Genomic DNA, 16,788 nt, shown 5'->3' with positions numbered 1-16,788 from the left:
ACCTCATTTCACCTACCCTTCCTCTGTCATCCCCTTTTTCTCATCAGTCCCCCTAAGGCACCCCTATTCTTTCCCTCAGTCTCCATAATGTGCCCCCCCACTTTTCCCTCAGTCCCCTCATCTGCTCTCCACCTTTCCCTGTGTTCGTAAGCCGCCCCTCACCTTTCCCTCTGCCCCCCACCTTTTCTTTAGTCCCCTATGCCGCCCCCCCACCTTCAGGCCCCCTAGGCCACCTCCAACCTTTCCTTCAGTCTCACTATGCCGCCCCCCACCTATCCTTCAGTCTCACTATGCCGCCCCCACCTATCCTTCAGTCTCCCTATGTTGCCCCTCCACCTTTCTCTCAGTCCCCCTATGCCGCCCCCACCTTTCCTTCAGTCCCCCTATACCACCCCCCACCTTTCCCTCAGTCTCCCTTTGTTGCCCCTCCATCTTTACCTCAGTCCCCCAAGACACCCCCACCTTTCCCTCAGTCCCCCTATGCCGCCCCCCACCTTTCCCTCAGTCCCTCTATGCCGCCCCCCCACTTATCCCTCAGTCCCTCTATGCCGCCCCCACCTTTCCCTCAGTCCCCCTATGCCGCCCCCCCACCTTTCCCTCAGTCCCCCTATGCCGCCCCCCACTTTTCCCTCAGTCCCCCTAAGCCGCCCCCCACCTGTCCCTCAATGCCACCCCCCACCTTTCCTTCAGTCCCTCTGCCACCCCCACCTTTCCCTCAGTCCCTCTATACCGCCCCCCACCTTTCCTTCAGTCCCTCTATGCCACCCTCACCTTTCCCTCAGTCCCCCTATGCCGCCCCCCACCTTTCCCTCAGTCCCTCTATACCGCCCACCTTTCCTTCAGTCCCTCTATGCCACCCTCACCTTTCCCTCAGTCCCCCTATGCCGCCCCCCCACCTTTCCCTCAGTCCCTCTATGCCGCCCCCACCTTTCCCTCAGTCCCGTCGCCCCCACCTTTCCCTCAGTCCCCCTATGCCGCCCCCCACCTTTCCCTCAGTCCCTCTATGCCGCCCCCCCACTTATCCCTCAGTCCCTCTATGCCGCCCCCACCTTTCCCTCAGTCCCCGTATGCCGCCCCCCCACCTTTCCCTCAGTCCCCCTATGCCGCCCCCCACTTTTCCCTCAGTCCCCTTAAGCCGCCCCCCACCTGTCCCTCAATGCCACCCCCCACCTTTCCTTCAGTCCCTCTGCCACCCCCACCTTTCCCTCAGTCCCTCTATACCGCCCCCCACCTTTCCTTCAGTCCCTCTATGCCACCCTCACCTTTCCCTCAGTCCCCCTATGCTGCCCCCCACCTTTCCCTCAGTCCCTCTATACCGCCCTCCACCTTTCCTTCAGTCCCTCTATGCCACCCTCACCTTTCCCTCAGTCCCCCTATGCCGCCCCCCACCTTTCCCTCAGTCCCTCTATGCCGCCCCCCACCTTTCCCTCAGTCCCTCTATGCCGCCCCCCACCTTTCCCTCAGTCTCTCTATGCCGCCCCCCACCTTTCCCTGTCTTTCTATGCCGCCCCCCACCTTTCCCTCAGTCCCTCTATGCCGCCCCCACTCAGTCTCCCTATGTTGCCCCTCCATCTTTACCTCAGTCCCCCTAAGACACCCCCACCTTTCCCTCACTCCCTCTATGCTGCCCCCCACCTTTCCCTCAGTCAACCTATGCTGCCCCCCCACCTTTCCCTCAGTCCCCCTATGCCGCCCCCCCACCTTTCCCTCAGTCCCCCTATGCCCTTTCCCTCAGTCCCCCTATGCCTCCCCCCACCTTTCCCTCAGTCCCCCTATGCCTCCCCCCCACCTTTCCCTCAGTCCCCCTATGCTGCCCCCACCATTCCCTCAGTCCCCCACCTTTCCCTCAGTCCCCCTATGCCGCCCCCCACCTTCCCCTCAGTCCCTCTATGCCACCCCCCACCTTTCCCTCAGTCTCCCTATGTTGCCCCTCCATCTTTACCTCAGTCCCCCTAAGACACCCCCACCTTTCCCTCACTCCCCCTATGCTGCCCCCCACCTTTCCCTCAGTCAACCTATGCCGCCCCCCACCTTTCCCTCAGTCTCTTTATGCCGCCCCCCACCTTTCCCTCAGTCTCTTTATGCCGCCCCCCACCTTTCCCTCAGTCCCTCTATGCCACCCCCCTTAGTCTCCCTATGTTGCCCCTCCATCTTTACCTCAGTCCCCCTAAGACACCCCCACCTTTCCCTCACTCCCCCATGCTGCCCCCCACCTTTCCCTCAATGCCACCCCCCACCTTCCCCTCAGTCCCCCTATGCTGCCCCCCACCTTTCCCTCAGTCCCTCTATACCGCCCCCCACCTTTCCTTCAGTCCCTCTATGCCACCCTCACCTTTCCCTCAGTCCCCCTATGCCGCCCCCCACCTTTCCCTCAGGCCCGTCAGCTTCCACTGTAGTCCCTGTTTCCTCTCCCCCCTCAGCCTCCCCTGTCGCCGTGTCCCAGGTGTGCGGGCGGCTGGGAGGACTGAGCTCAGGAGACAGGAGGAGGAGGGGAGCAGGAAGCAGTTACAGGGAGAGGCTCTTATTTTGACAGCGGCAGCAGAGCGGCTGTAGGATCCAGTGTCTTCCCACATCCGAGATCAGAAACCCCCGGGAGCGGGGGCACCAGAGCTGCACCGCGGGGAGGGGGATCATCCAGCCGGGGTCCCCCTCCGATCTCCCCCGACACATGCCCGGATTGTAAGCGAGGAACTGCCGGGCAGATCGGTTACGTGCCCTGCGGCTCGGAGGAGGGGGCAGGATGAGAGGGGGCACGGTGCTCGCTTCAGCTGCGGCTCTCTCTCCCCCTCGGCCCCCGAGCTGCGGATGCTGAGAGGGGAAACTCAGAGACCCCCACAGGAGGCCGGAGACTGAGGCGATGGGAGGCCGCAGGGGAGAGTGCTGACGAGAGGTAAGCGGCAAGGGCAGCCAGGTAGTCAGTGCCCACCTGCCAGGAAACACAGCTGCCCCCCCACCTGCCCTGTATACACAGCTACCTGCCCCCCCACCTGCCCTGTATACACAGCTACCTGCCCCCCCACCTGCCCTGTATACACAGCTACCTGCCCCCCCACCTGCCCTGTATACACAGCTGCCCCCCCACCTGCCCTGTATACACAGCTGCCCCCCCACCTGCCCTGTATACACAGCTGCCCCCCCACCTGCCCTGTATACACAGCTACCTGCCCCCCCACCTGCCCTGTATACACAGCTACCTGCCCCCCCACCTGCCCTGTATACACAGCTGCCCCCCCACCTGCCCTGTATACACAGCTACCTGCCCCCCCACCTGCCCTGTATACGCAGCTACCTGCCCCCCCACCTGCCCTGTATACGCAGCTACCTGCCCCCCACCTGCCCTGTATACGCAGCTACCTGCCCCCCCACCTGCCCTGTATACGCAGCTACCTGCCCCCCCACCTGCCCTGTATACGCAGCTACCTGCCCCCCCACCTGCCCTGTATACGCAGCTACCTGCCCCCCCACCTGCCCTGTATACGCAGCTACCTGCCCCCCCACCTGCCCTGTATACGCAGCTACCTGCCCCCCCACCTGCCCTGTATACGCAGCTACCTGCCCCCCCACCTGCCCTGTATACGCAGCTACCTGCCCCCCACCTGCCCTGTATACGCAGCTACCTGCCCCCCCACCTGCCCTGTATACGCAGCTACCTGCCGCCCCACCTGCCCTGTATACGCAGCTACCTGCCGCCCCACCTGCCCTGTATACGCAGCTACCTGCCCCCCCACCTGCCCTGTATGCGCAGCTACCTGCCCCCCCACCTGCCCTGTATGCGCAGCTACCTGCCGCCCCACCTGCCCTGTATGCGCAGCTACCTGCCGCCCCACCTGCCCTGTATGCGCAGCTACCTGCCGCCCCACCTGCCCTGTATGCGCAGCTACCTGCCGCCCCACCTGCCCTGTATGCGCAGCTACCTGCCGCCCCACCTGCCCTGTATGCGCAGCTACCTGCCGCCCCACCTGCCCTGTATGCGCAGCTACCTGCCGCCCCACCTGCCCTGTATGCTCAGCTACCTGCCGCCCCACCTGCCCTGTATGCGCAGCTACCTGCCGCCCCACCTGCCCTGTATGCGCAGCTACCTGCCGCCCCACCTGCCCTGTATGCGCAGCTACCTGCCGCCCCACCTGCCCTGTATGCGCAGCTACCTGCCGCCCCACCTGCCCTGTATGCGCAGCTACCTGCCGCCCCACCTGCCCTGTATGCGCAGCTACCTGCCGCCCCACCTGCCCTGTATGCGCAGCTACCTGCCGCCCCACCTGCCCTGTATGCGCAGCTACCTGCCGCCCCACCTGCCCTGTATGCGCAGCTACCTGCCGCCCCACCTGCCCTGTATGCGCAGCTACCTGCCGCCCCACCTGCCCTGTATGCGCAGCTACCTGCCGCCCCACCTGCCCTGTATGCGCAGCTACCTGCCGCCCCACCTGCCCTGTATGCGCAGCTACCTGCCGCCCCACCTGCCCTGTATGCGCAGCTACCTGCCGCCCCACCTGCCCTGTATGCGCAGCTACCTGCCGCCCCACCTGCCCTGTATGCGCAGCTACCTGCCGCCCCACCTGCCCTGTATGCGCAGCTACCTGCCGCCCCACCTGCCCTGTATGCGCAGCTACCTGCCGCCCCACCTGCCCTGTATGCGCAGCTACCTGCCGCCCCACCTGCCCTGTATGCTCAGCTACCTGCCGCCCCACCTGCCCTGTATGCGCAGCTACCTGCCGCCCCACCTGCCCTGTATGCGCAGCTACCTGCCGCCCCACCTGCCCTGTATGCGCAGCTACCTGCCGCCCCACCTGCCCTGTATGCGCAGCTACCTGCCGCCCCACCTGCCCTGTATGCGCAGCTACCTGCCGCCCCACCTGCCCTGTATGCGCAGCTACCTGCCGCCCCACCTGCCCTGTATGCGCAGCTACCTGCCGCCCCACCTGCCCTGTATGCGCAGCTACCTGCCGCCCCACCTGCCCTGTATGCGCAGCTACCTGCCGCCCCACCTGCCCTGTATGCGCAGCTACCTGCCGCCCCACCTGCCCTGTATGCGCAGCTACCTGCCGCCCCACCTGCCCTGTATGCGCAGCTACCTGCCGCCCCACCTGCCCTGTATGCGCAGCTACCTGCCGCCCCACCTGCCCTGTATGCGCAGCTACCTGCCGCCCCACCTGCCCTGTATGCGCAGCTACCTGCCCCCCCACCTGCCCTGTATGCGCAGCTACCTGCCGCCCCACCTGCCCTGTATGCGCAGCTACCTGCCGCCCCACCTGCCCTGTATACGCAGCTACCTGCCGCCCCACCTGCCCTGTATGCGCAGCCGCCTAGCTACCTGCCGCCCCACCTGCCCTGTATACACAGCTACCTGCCGCCCCACCTGCCCTGTATACACAGCTACCTGCCGCCCCACCAGGCCTGTATACACAGCTACCTGCCGCCCCACCAGGCCTGTATACACAGCTACCTGCCGCCCCACCAGGCCTGTATACACAGCTACCTGCCGCCCCACCAGGCCTGTATACACAGCTACCTGCCGCCCCACCAGGCCTGTATACACAGCTACCTGCCGCCCCACCAGGCCTGTATACACAGCTACCTGCCGCCCCACCAGGCCTGTATACACAGCTACCTGCCGCCCCACCAGGCCTGTATACACAGCTACCTGCCGCCCCACCAGGCCTGTATACACAGCTACCTGCCGCCCCACCAGGCCTGTATACACAGCTACCTGCCGCCCCACCAGGCCTGTATACACAGCTACCTGCCGCCCCACCAGGCCTGTATACACAGCTACCTGCCGCCCCACCAGGCCTGTATACACAGCTACCTGCCGCCCCACCAGGCCTGTATACACAGCTACCTGCCGCCCCACCAGGCCTGTATACACAGCTACCTGCCGCCCCACCAGGCCTGTATACACAGCTACCTGCCGCCCCACCAGGCCTGTATACACAGCTACCTGCCGCCCCACCAGGCCTGTATACACAGCTACCTGCGACTCCACGTGCCCTGTATACACAGCTACCTGCGACTCCACGTGCCCTGTATACACAGCTACCTGCCGCCCCACCAGCCCTGTATACACAGCTACCTGCCGCCCCACCAGCCCTGTATACACAGCTACCTGCCGCCCCACCAGCCCTGTATACACAGCTACCTGCCGCCCCACCTGCCCTGCTGCACTACCTGCCACCCCACCTGCCCTGTATACACAGCTACATGTCACCCCACCTGCCCTGTTGCACTACATGGCACCCCACCTGCCATGTACACACCAGCTGTCCATGACATGCCACCCCACCTGCCCTGTATACACCAGCCGTACACTACATTCCACCCCACCTGCCCTGTATACACCAGCTGTACACTACATACCACCCCACCTGCCCTGTATACACCAGCTGTACACTACATGCCACCCCACCTGCCCTGTATACACCAGCTGTACACTACATGCCACCCCACCTGCCCTGTATACACCAGCTGTACACTACATGCCACCCCACCTGCCCTGTATACACCAGCTGTACACTACATGCAACCCCACCTGCTGCACTACATACCACCCCACCTGCCCTGTATACACCAGCCGTGCACTACATGCCACCTAACCTGCCCTGCATACACCAGCTGTACACTACATGCCACCCCTCCTGCCCTGCATACACCAGCTGTACACTACATGCCACCTAACCTGCCCTGCATACACCAGCCGTGCACTACATGCCACCCCTCCTGCCCTGCATACACCAGCCGTGCACTACATGCCACCTAACCTGCCCTGCATACACCAGCTGTACACTACATGCCACCCCTCCTGCCCTGCATACACCAGCCGTGCACTACATGCCACCTAACCTGCCCTGCATACACCAGCTGTACACTACATGCCACCCCTCCTGCCCTGCATACACCAGCCGTGCACTACATGCCACCTAACCTGCCCTGCATACACCAGCTGTACACTACATGCCACCCCTCCTGCCCTGCATACACCAGCTGTACACTACATGCCACCCCACCATCCCTGTATACACCAGCTGTACACTACATGCCACCCCTCCTGCCCTGCATACACCAGCTGTACACTACATGCCACCCCACCTGCCCTGTATACACCAGCTGTACACTACATGCCACCCCACCTGCCCTATATACACCAGGTGTACACTACATGTCACCCCACCTGCCCTGTATATACCAGCTGTACACTACATGCCACCCCACCATCCCTGTATATACCAGCTGTACACTACATGCCACCCCACCATCCCTGTATATACCAGGTGTACACTACATGCCACCCCACCATCCCTGTGTATACTAGCTGTACACTACATGCCACCCCACCTGCCCTGTGTATACCAGCTGTAGACTACATACCACCCCACCTGCCCTGTATACACCAGCTGTACACTACATACCACCCCACCTGCCCTGTATACACCAGCTGTACACTACATGCCACCCCACCTGCCCTGTATACACCAGCTGTACACTACATGCAACCCCACCTGCTGCACTACATACCACCCCACCTGCCCTGCATACACCAGCCGTGCACTACATGCCACCTAACCTGCCCTGCATACACCAGCTGTACACTACATGCCACCCCTCCTGCCCTGCATACACCAGCCGTGCACTACATGCCACCTAACCTGCCCTGCATACACCAGCTGTACACTACATGCCACCCCTCCTGCCCTGCATACACCAGCCGTGCACTACATGCCACCTAACCTGCCCTGCATACACCAGCTGTACACTACATGCCACCCCACCATCCCTGTATACACCAGCTGTACACTACATGCCACCCCACCTGCCCTGCATACACCAGCTGTACACTACATGCCACACCACCTGCCCTGCATACACCAGCTGTACACTACATGCCACACCACCTGCCCTGCATACACCAGCTGTACACTACATGCCACCCCACCTGCCCTATATACACCAGGTGTACACTACATGTCACCCCACCTGCCCTGTATATACCAGCTGTACACTACATGCCACCCCACCATCCCTGTATATACCAGCTGTACACTACATGCCACCCCACCATCCCTGTATATACCAGCTGTACACTACATGCCACCCCACCTGCCCTATATACACCAGCTGTACACTACATGCCACCCCACCATCCCTGTATATACCAGCTGTACACTACATGCCATCCCTGTATACACCAGCTGTACACTACATGCCACCCCACCTGCCCTGCATACACCAGCTGTACACTACATGCCACACCACCTGCCCTGCATACACCAGCTGTACACTACATGCCACACCACCTGCCCTGCATACACCAGCTGTACACTACATGCCACCCCACCTGCCCTATATACACCAGGTGTACACTACATGTCACCCCACCTGCCCTGTATATACCAGCTGTACACTACATGCCACCCCACCATCCCTGTATATACCAGCTGTACACTACATGCCACCCCACCATCCCTGTATATACCAGCTGTACACTACATGCCACCCCACCATCCCTATATACACCAGCTGTACACTACATGCCACCCCACCTGCCCTGTATATACCAGCTGTACACTACATGCCACCCCACCATCCCTGTATATACCAGCTGTACACTACATGCCACCCCACCATCCCTGTATATACCAGCTGTACACTACATGCCACCCCACCATCCCTGTATATACCAGCTGTACACTACATGCCACCCCACCATCCCTGTATATACCAGCTGTACACTACATGCCACCCCACCTGCCCTATATACACCAGCTGTACACTACATGCCACCCCACCATCCCTGTATATACCAGCTGTACACTACATGCCATCCCTGTATACACCAGCTGTACACTACATGCCACCCCACCTGCCCTGCATACACCAGCTGTACACTACATGCCACACCACCTGCCCTGCATACACCAGCTGTACACTACATGCCACACCACCTGCCCTGCATACACCAGCTGTACACTACATGCCACCCCACCTGCCCTATATACACCAGGTGTACACTACATGTCACCCCACCTGCCCTGTATATACCAGCTGTACACTACATGCCACCCCACCATCCCTGTATATACCAGCTGTACACTACATGCCACCCCACCATCCCTGTATATACCAGCTGTACACTACATGCCACCCCACCTGCCCTATATACACCAGCTGTACACTACATGCCACCCCACCATCCCTGTATATACCAGCTGTACACTACATGCCACCCCACCATCCCTGTATATACCAGCTGTACACTACATGTCACCCCACCTGCCCTGTATATACCAGCTGTACACTACATGCCACCCCACCATCCCTGTATATACCAGCTGTACACTACATGCCACCCCACCATCCCTGTATATACCAGCTGTACACTACATGTCACCCCACCTGCCCTGTATATACCAGCTGTACACTACATGCCACCCCACCATCCCTGTATATACCAGCTGTACACTACATGCCACCCCACCATCCCTGTATATACCAGCTGTACACTACATGCCACCCCACCTGCCCTATATACACCAGCTGTACACTACATGCCACCCCACCATCCCTGTATATACCAGCTGTACACTACATGCCACCCCACCATCCCTGTATATACCAGCTGTACACTACATGCCACCCCACCTGCCCTGCATACACCAGCTGTACACTACATGCCACACCACCTGCCCTGCATACACCAGCTGTACACTACATGCCACACCACCTGCCCTGCATACACCAGCTGTACACTACATGCCACACCACCTGCCCTGCATACACCAGCTGTACACTACATGCCACCCCACCTGCCCTATATACACCAGGTGTACACTACATGTCACCCCACCTGCCCTGTATATACCAGCTGTACACTACATGCCACCCCACCATCCCTGTATATACCAGCTGTACACTACATGCCACCCCACCATCCCTGTATATACCAGCTGTACACTACATGCCACCCCACCTGCCCTATATACACCAGCTGTACACTACATGCCACCCCACCATCCCTGTATATACCAGCTGTACACTACATGCCACCCCACCATCCCTGTATATACCAGCTGTACACTACATGCCACCCCACCTGCCCTATATACACCAGCTGTACACTACATGCCACCCCACCATCCCTGTATATACCAGCTGTACACTACATGCCACCCCACCATCCCTGTATATACCAGCTGTACACTACATGCCACCCCACCATCCCTGTATATACCAGCTGTACACTACATGCCACCCCACCTGATGAGTGTCTCCATGGCTTATAATTCTGTGTGTGAATGAGGCTGCAGCTGGGGCCATGTTGACTCCTGGTGGGCAGGACTAGTACATGACGCGTGGGCTCCTGGTCTCTCATCCTCTGTGTGTTCCGGGGTGGTAGCGCTGAGGCTGCTCCCGCAGTACAGTCATCGCTGGGAAGCTGACAGGACCCAGGATGCAGCAGTAACGTTGTCCTGCTGATGTCGCGGGTGACCACAGGACCACCATAGCAGTGAGTGGTGGTCACACCAAGGAGGAACAGACACTTTCTTTACAGTTTGTCATGTAGAAAACCAGCTGTATGAGACTGTGCAGTAGAGAATGTGCCTGTACAGGAGATTGTGATGTGCTCCTGATAAGGCCAAGTTCACACCAGAGTCTGGGCAGTGTGTATGACAGGCCGCACACAGCATAAGGCTTCTTTTACACTTACCGGGGTTTTTCCGAGCCGTATTGCCGCACTTTTCACGGTCTGCTGCAAAAACGGACCACAAAAACTTGCGGATCGCCGTTTTTCAGTCTTCCAATACCATGGAAGAGGTATTGGGGAAAAAACAGCGTTCTGCAGAACCGGAAGTGAAGGTACACCGCAAAAACAAGCTTCTGTGAAAAAGATCAAGCAGGCTCGTTTTTTTTTTTTTCTTTTTTTTCATGGCCGCAAATACGGCCCTCACGTCTATATGGTGCACCGTGGAATCTTTGCAGGCCGATTTTGCGGCCCCATAGAAATCTATTGGGGCCGCAAAAACACGGCAAATGTAAGAGATCCCTAACATTCGTGTCAGCCAGTGGCGAGATGCACATGAACGTTTTTACGGACTGACGCGACTCATGTGAAAAGAATCCCAGCACATAGTTACACACGTCCATCATGTGTTTATCATCTCATCCCTGGGTTGTACAGTGGGTATGTAAAGTATTCAGACCCCTTTACATTTTTCTCTCTGATTCATTGCAGCCATTTGGTAAATTCAAAAAAGTTCATTTTTTTTCTCATTAATGTACACCCTGCACCCCATCTTGACTGAAAAAAACAGAAATGTAGAAATTTCTGCAAGTTTGTTAAAAAAGAAAAAACAAAACATCACATGGTCATAAGTATTCAGACCCTTTGCTCAGTATTGAGTAGAAGCACCCTTTTGAGCTAGTACAGCCATGAGTCTTGGGAATGATGCAACAAGTTTTTCACACCTGGATTTGGGGATCCTCTGCCATTCTTCCTTGCAGATCCTCTCCAGTTCTGTTAGGTTGGATGGTGAATGTTGGTGGACAGCCATTTTCAGATCTCTCCAGAGAAGGTAAATTGGGTTTAGGTCAGGGCTCTGGCTGGGCCAGTCAATAATGGTCACAGAGTTGTTCTGAAGCCACTCCTTTGTTATTTTAGCTGTGTGGTTAGGGTCACTGTCTACTTGGAAGGTGAACCTTTGGCCAAGTCTGAGGTCCAGAGTGCTCTGGAAGAGGTTTTCATTCAGGATATCTCTGTACTTGGCCACATTTGTCTTTCCTTCAGTTGCAACCAGTCATCCTGTCTCTGCAGCTGAAAAACACCCCCACAGCATGATGCTGCCACCACCATGTTTCACTGTTGGGATTGCATTGGGCAGGTGATGAGCAGTGCCTGGTTTTCGCTAAGCATATCGCTTAGAATTGTCACCATAAAGGTCTATCTTCATCTCATCAGACCAGAGAATCTTAATTCTCATAGTCTGGGAGTCCTTCATATGTTTTTTTTAGTAAACTCTATGCGGGCTTTCATATGTCTTGCACTGAGGAGAGGCTTCTGTTGGGTCACTCTGCCATAAAGACCTAACTGGTGGAGGGCTGCAGTGATAGTTGACTTTGTGGAACTTTCTCCCATCTCCCTACTGCATCTGTGGAGCTCAGCCACAGTGATCTTGGGGTTCTTCTTTACCTCTCTCACCAAGGCTCTTCCACGGTTGCTCATTGTGGTGACCGTTTTCACACGTAGACCCATTCAAATGAATGGGTCTATGCACATGTCAGTGTGTTTCCACCGACCGTGTGTCCGTGGGCAAAACACGCTGACATTTCCGTTTTTTGCCGTCATCACGGACGGTAAAACATCCCGTACACATGCACACGTAGAGCGCACTTTACCAGTGAGCAGAAGAGAATGATGACAGCCGGCTTCAGCACCTGCCGCCGGGGAACAGCGCGTACCGTAGCGCTTCTTTCCCGGTGGCTGTCCATGTGGTACTAATGCTGCACACGGTTGCCACACGTTGTACACGCGAACCCGGCTATCTCTGGTACCGGAAATATACAGACGTGTTTAAAGGGCCTTATATAGATAGGACACACCTATCAGTTTAATTAAACACGGCTGGACTCCAATGAAGGAGTAGAACCCTCTCAAGGAGGATCACAAGGAAATGGACAGCATGTGACTTAAACTTGAGTGTCCGAGCAAAGGGTCTGAATACTTATGACCATGTGATGTTTTGTTTTTTCTTTTTTAATAAATTTGCAAAACTTTCTACATTTGTTTTGTTTTTTTTTCAGTCAAGATGAGGTGCAGAGTGTACATTATTGAGAAAAAAATGAACTTTTTTTGAATTTACCAAATGGCTGCAATGAAACAAAGAGTGAAAACTTTAAAGGGGTCTGAATACTTTACATACCCACTGTACAACTGAGGGATGAGATGATAAAGCGGAGGGTGTGGGTACATCCAGAAAACATGGCCCTGTTGGAACTAAAAGTCACATCCTCCTCTGCTGACCCCGAGTGTTGGTCACCCGATCAACTTTTAGAACACGAGTTTGATACAATGGCAAAATTATTGTTATTGTGAACAGTTAAGCAAGTAATTTTTAAAATGTAAATAATTACAATAATTTATTGTAATTATTTACATTTTAAAAATTACAGAAAGGAAAATAGGCCAATGCAAATGTTTGAGCACCCTGCATAGTATAGTACCTAAGTAGCACCCCCTTTAGGAATTGTCATGGCTTGTAAACACTTTTTGTAGCCAGACAAGAGTCTTTCCATTCTTGTTTGAGGGATTTTCATCCATTGTTCCTTGGAAAATTCTTCCAGTTCTTTGAGATTCCCGGGTCGTCTTGCATGCACTGCTATTTTGAGGTCTAGCCAAAGATTTTCAATGATGATCAGATCAGGGGACTGTGAGGGCAATTGTTTAATCTTCAGCTTGAGCCTTTTAACGTGTGTTTAGGATCATTATTCATGTGTAGAAGCCATCCTCTTTTTCAACTTCAGCTTCTTTTTTTTTTTTTTTTACAGATGGTATTGTGTATGCATCAAGAATTTTGTTGAAATTTCATTAAATCCGTTCTTCCCTCTACTCGAGAAATGTTCCCCCGTGCCATTGACTGCATCACAACCCCAAAGCATGATTAATCGACCCCCATGCTTAATGGTTGGCGAGATGTTTTTTTCCTGAAATTCTGTGTCCTTTTTTCTCCACACATACCTTTGATCATTGTGGCCTAAGAGTGAGTTCTGTTTTAACCTAATCAGTCTACAGGACTTGTTTCCACAATGCATCAGGCTTGTTTAGATGTTGTTTTGCAAACTCCTGATGCTTAATTTTATGATGAGGACGCAGGAGAGGTTTTCTCTCATGACTCTTCCATGAAGGCCATGTTTGTGCAGAAGTCTTTGAACTGTAGAACAATGTACTGCAACTCCAGAGTCTGCTAAATATTTGTGAAGGTCTTTTGCAGTCAAGTGGAGGTTCTGATTTACCTCTCTAGCAATCCCACAAGCGGATCTCACTGAAATTTTGCTTGGTATTCCAGACCTTATCTTGACCTCCACTGTTCCTGTCAACTGCCATTTCTTAACTACATTTCAAACTGAGAAAAGGGCAACTTGAAAACGTTTCACCATCTTCTCATAGCCTTCTTCTGTTTTTTGGTTCTCCACCATTTCCATTTTCGGAGTGCTAGGCAGTTGCTTGGAAGAACCCATGGCAGTAGTTTTGGGCACAAGGTTAGAGGAGGCTGGATTTTTATAAAGCTGGTAAATTTGCATCACCTGGCCTTTCCTAACGATAGTGAAAAAACCATAACCCTAACGGGCTACTGTCTGAAACTTTGGTCAAAGAAATTGGCCCATTTTCCTTTTTGCAATTATTAAAATGTAAAAAATGACAAGCTATTTTTTTTTTTTTTGCCAAAATACAAAGGCAATGTGTCATCTGTAACTTTAGCCCCTTTAGAGATCCTTTCATCTTCATCATTCTTAACTGTTCACAATAACAGTACATTTAACCAGGGGTGCCAAACCTTTTACATGCTACTGTAAGCGTTAAAGTTTTTTTTGTTTGTTCTTTAATTAAAGCATCAGCTGGGACCAACTCCTTATATCGGCTGTTCCACACGTTAAGTGAATGTTAGCACTGCGCCATTTACCAGCTGTTGAAATAAGCTTGTTTTTCAAGCAGAAAACTTTTCAAGAATCGCTCATTTTCTCTGGAGTTTTGTAAAGCTAAGTCTTTCTTTTATTTTATGTTTACTTAACACTTTTTCAAGTTTGCTTTTAATTTTTTTTTTTTTTTTTTGAGGGGGTGTATTTCCACTGACGTTTGCCCAGGATGAGGCAAACGTCACCCGACGAACAAGTATTTTGTTAGTTCTTTGGATGAATGGTGGCCTGTTTAGTGCTTATCCCTGATTATTGGCTAGTGTGAATGTACCCTTAATTTTCATGTGATGGCACAAGCTGCAGAGAGTTACAGAATATGTCTGGGGAAAAGCAAATGTTACATATCGTAATGTTTAGGCTAGGTTCACATTTGCGGATGGGCTGCGGACGTCCTCCGTGAAGCTTCACCCATTGCCGCACCTCCTTCGTCTGCCCGGCCTGCGTACCTATCTTTAACATTGGCTACGTAGGCTGTGCAGATGTATGCGGATGCCTCCGCATGCGTCGTTTTGACCAGGGCTGTGGAGTCGGTAAGCCAAACCTGCGACTCCGACTCCTCAATTTCCCTTACACCGACTCCACGACCCCGACTCCAACATATATTGCTTATATTTAAGTGAAAAATGTATTGTAGTACAATGTGAACATCAGACATTTAATCATTTTTATGATACAATAATCAAGACATTTAGATAGAACATAATATATATTTATTGGAATACAACTTTAGAACACAAAAAACTAATAAATTGTAAATATGTAATACACTATATAATATCGATTACATATATATGCAGTGTGTATGTATGTGTATATATATCTATCACTATGTAAGTGGCAAAAAACAGTTTTCAACAAAAACATACTAAACATTTGTGCAGTCTATGAATTTGTTCTAAGAAATAGAATTGCCTCCATCAGATCCTCCTTCATAGATGACCTCAAATCTGACCTAATAATTTTAAGGTCAGAGAACAACCTCTCTACACTAACTTGGGTTGGAGGCAAAGTGTAACCACATGGGCAACATCTCTAACAATTTCCGGGTATAAAGGAATTGCCTCATGCACAGTCAGTTTTCATGAATGGTTGAATTTTTCTTTTTCTTTGAGAGCAAGTGAAACATTTTGCTGAAATATGGTCAATCTGCTGCAATAGGAGACGGAGTGAAATCTTTTTCCTTGCAGCAACGCTTTGCCTGCTCCATATCATCCAAATACTTGTCAAAGTCAAACTCCTCATCTGATGAGGATGAAGATATGGCAGCAGTAGCACTGTCAGGACCCAAGTCCTCTTGCGCCTGGCAGTCCTCCTGTAGGCCACTCATCCTAACTGCTACCTCAGTCAGAGCTTCTTTTCCTTTAGTAAGCTGTTGATCATCAAGCAATATACGATGACTTGGGTCCAAATAAGAGCTGCCAGAAAATTTTTATTTTCCAATAGCTGTGTCTCTCTCCGTTTCATTGAAGCAGAAATGCCATCTGCGATTAAACAGCAAAATAGCAAGTTCTTCCACTCTCTCATGAAAATGCCAGGAGTTAAATCCCCAACTTGTAATTTTTTAGTCACAGTAAATGGGTGATTAAGCAATTCCTTCAATTCAGCCACCTGTGTCCATTGACCTTCATTTAGGGTTACCTGAGGGTTTGCCATATCTATAAGAAACGGTTTTAGCCAGGATCAAAACTGGGGGGGGGGGGGCAGAACCTCATACTGTTCCGCAGAATCTCATACTACACACCCCTACACTTGAAAATAAAACCTGCACCTTAAGATGTGGTGAATGCAGTCTATTTATTCCAGCTATCAATTGATGTTGATGTGTTACTGAAGACGAGCAATGCCTGTCCTGGGCGTCCTTTTGGGCAGCTATGAGGTGTACCTGACTGGTGCTAAAAAGAAAAAGGAGTGTTAGTCTGTGTGCTACCCGGCTTTCATTCTTTTTGGTACATATATGATATGGATAGACAGATATGGATGGATAGAGCAGATTTCTAATCTGCTTTTGCTATTGAAAACATTATCTATGAGCTTAAAAACCTTTCAGGTGATGCGGTTTTTTGAAAAGCTGATCTGCTTTTGCAGCTGAAAAACGTATCCTCAAAAAACGCA

General features: G+C 53.5%; 1 protein-coding gene across 2 annotated transcripts in view; it reads left to right on the top strand.

Moving 5' to 3' along the window:
- Positions 1-2,473: 2,473 nt before the first annotated feature.
- Positions 2,474-16,788, top strand: part of BCL9L (BCL9 like) — a 49,229-nt gene continuing 34,914 nt past the window's right edge. Inside the window, exon 1 of one of the 2 annotated variants that reach the window (XM_073562394.1) lies at positions 2,474-2,890. The gene's annotated coding sequence lies outside the window, so the exon portion shown is untranslated. The remainder of the gene's footprint in view (positions 2,891-16,788) is intronic. The other variant, XM_073562393.1, reaches the window with a different exon arrangement.

This window comes from Dendrobates tinctorius, unplaced genomic scaffold (genome assembly GCF_039654945.1).
Source record: "Dendrobates tinctorius isolate UK_male_01 unplaced genomic scaffold, ASM3965494v1 ptg000350l, whole genome shotgun sequence".
Taxonomy (NCBI): Eukaryota; Metazoa; Chordata; class Amphibia; order Anura; family Dendrobatidae; genus Dendrobates; species Dendrobates tinctorius.
This window is presented reverse-complemented; position numbering and strand designations above follow the sequence as displayed.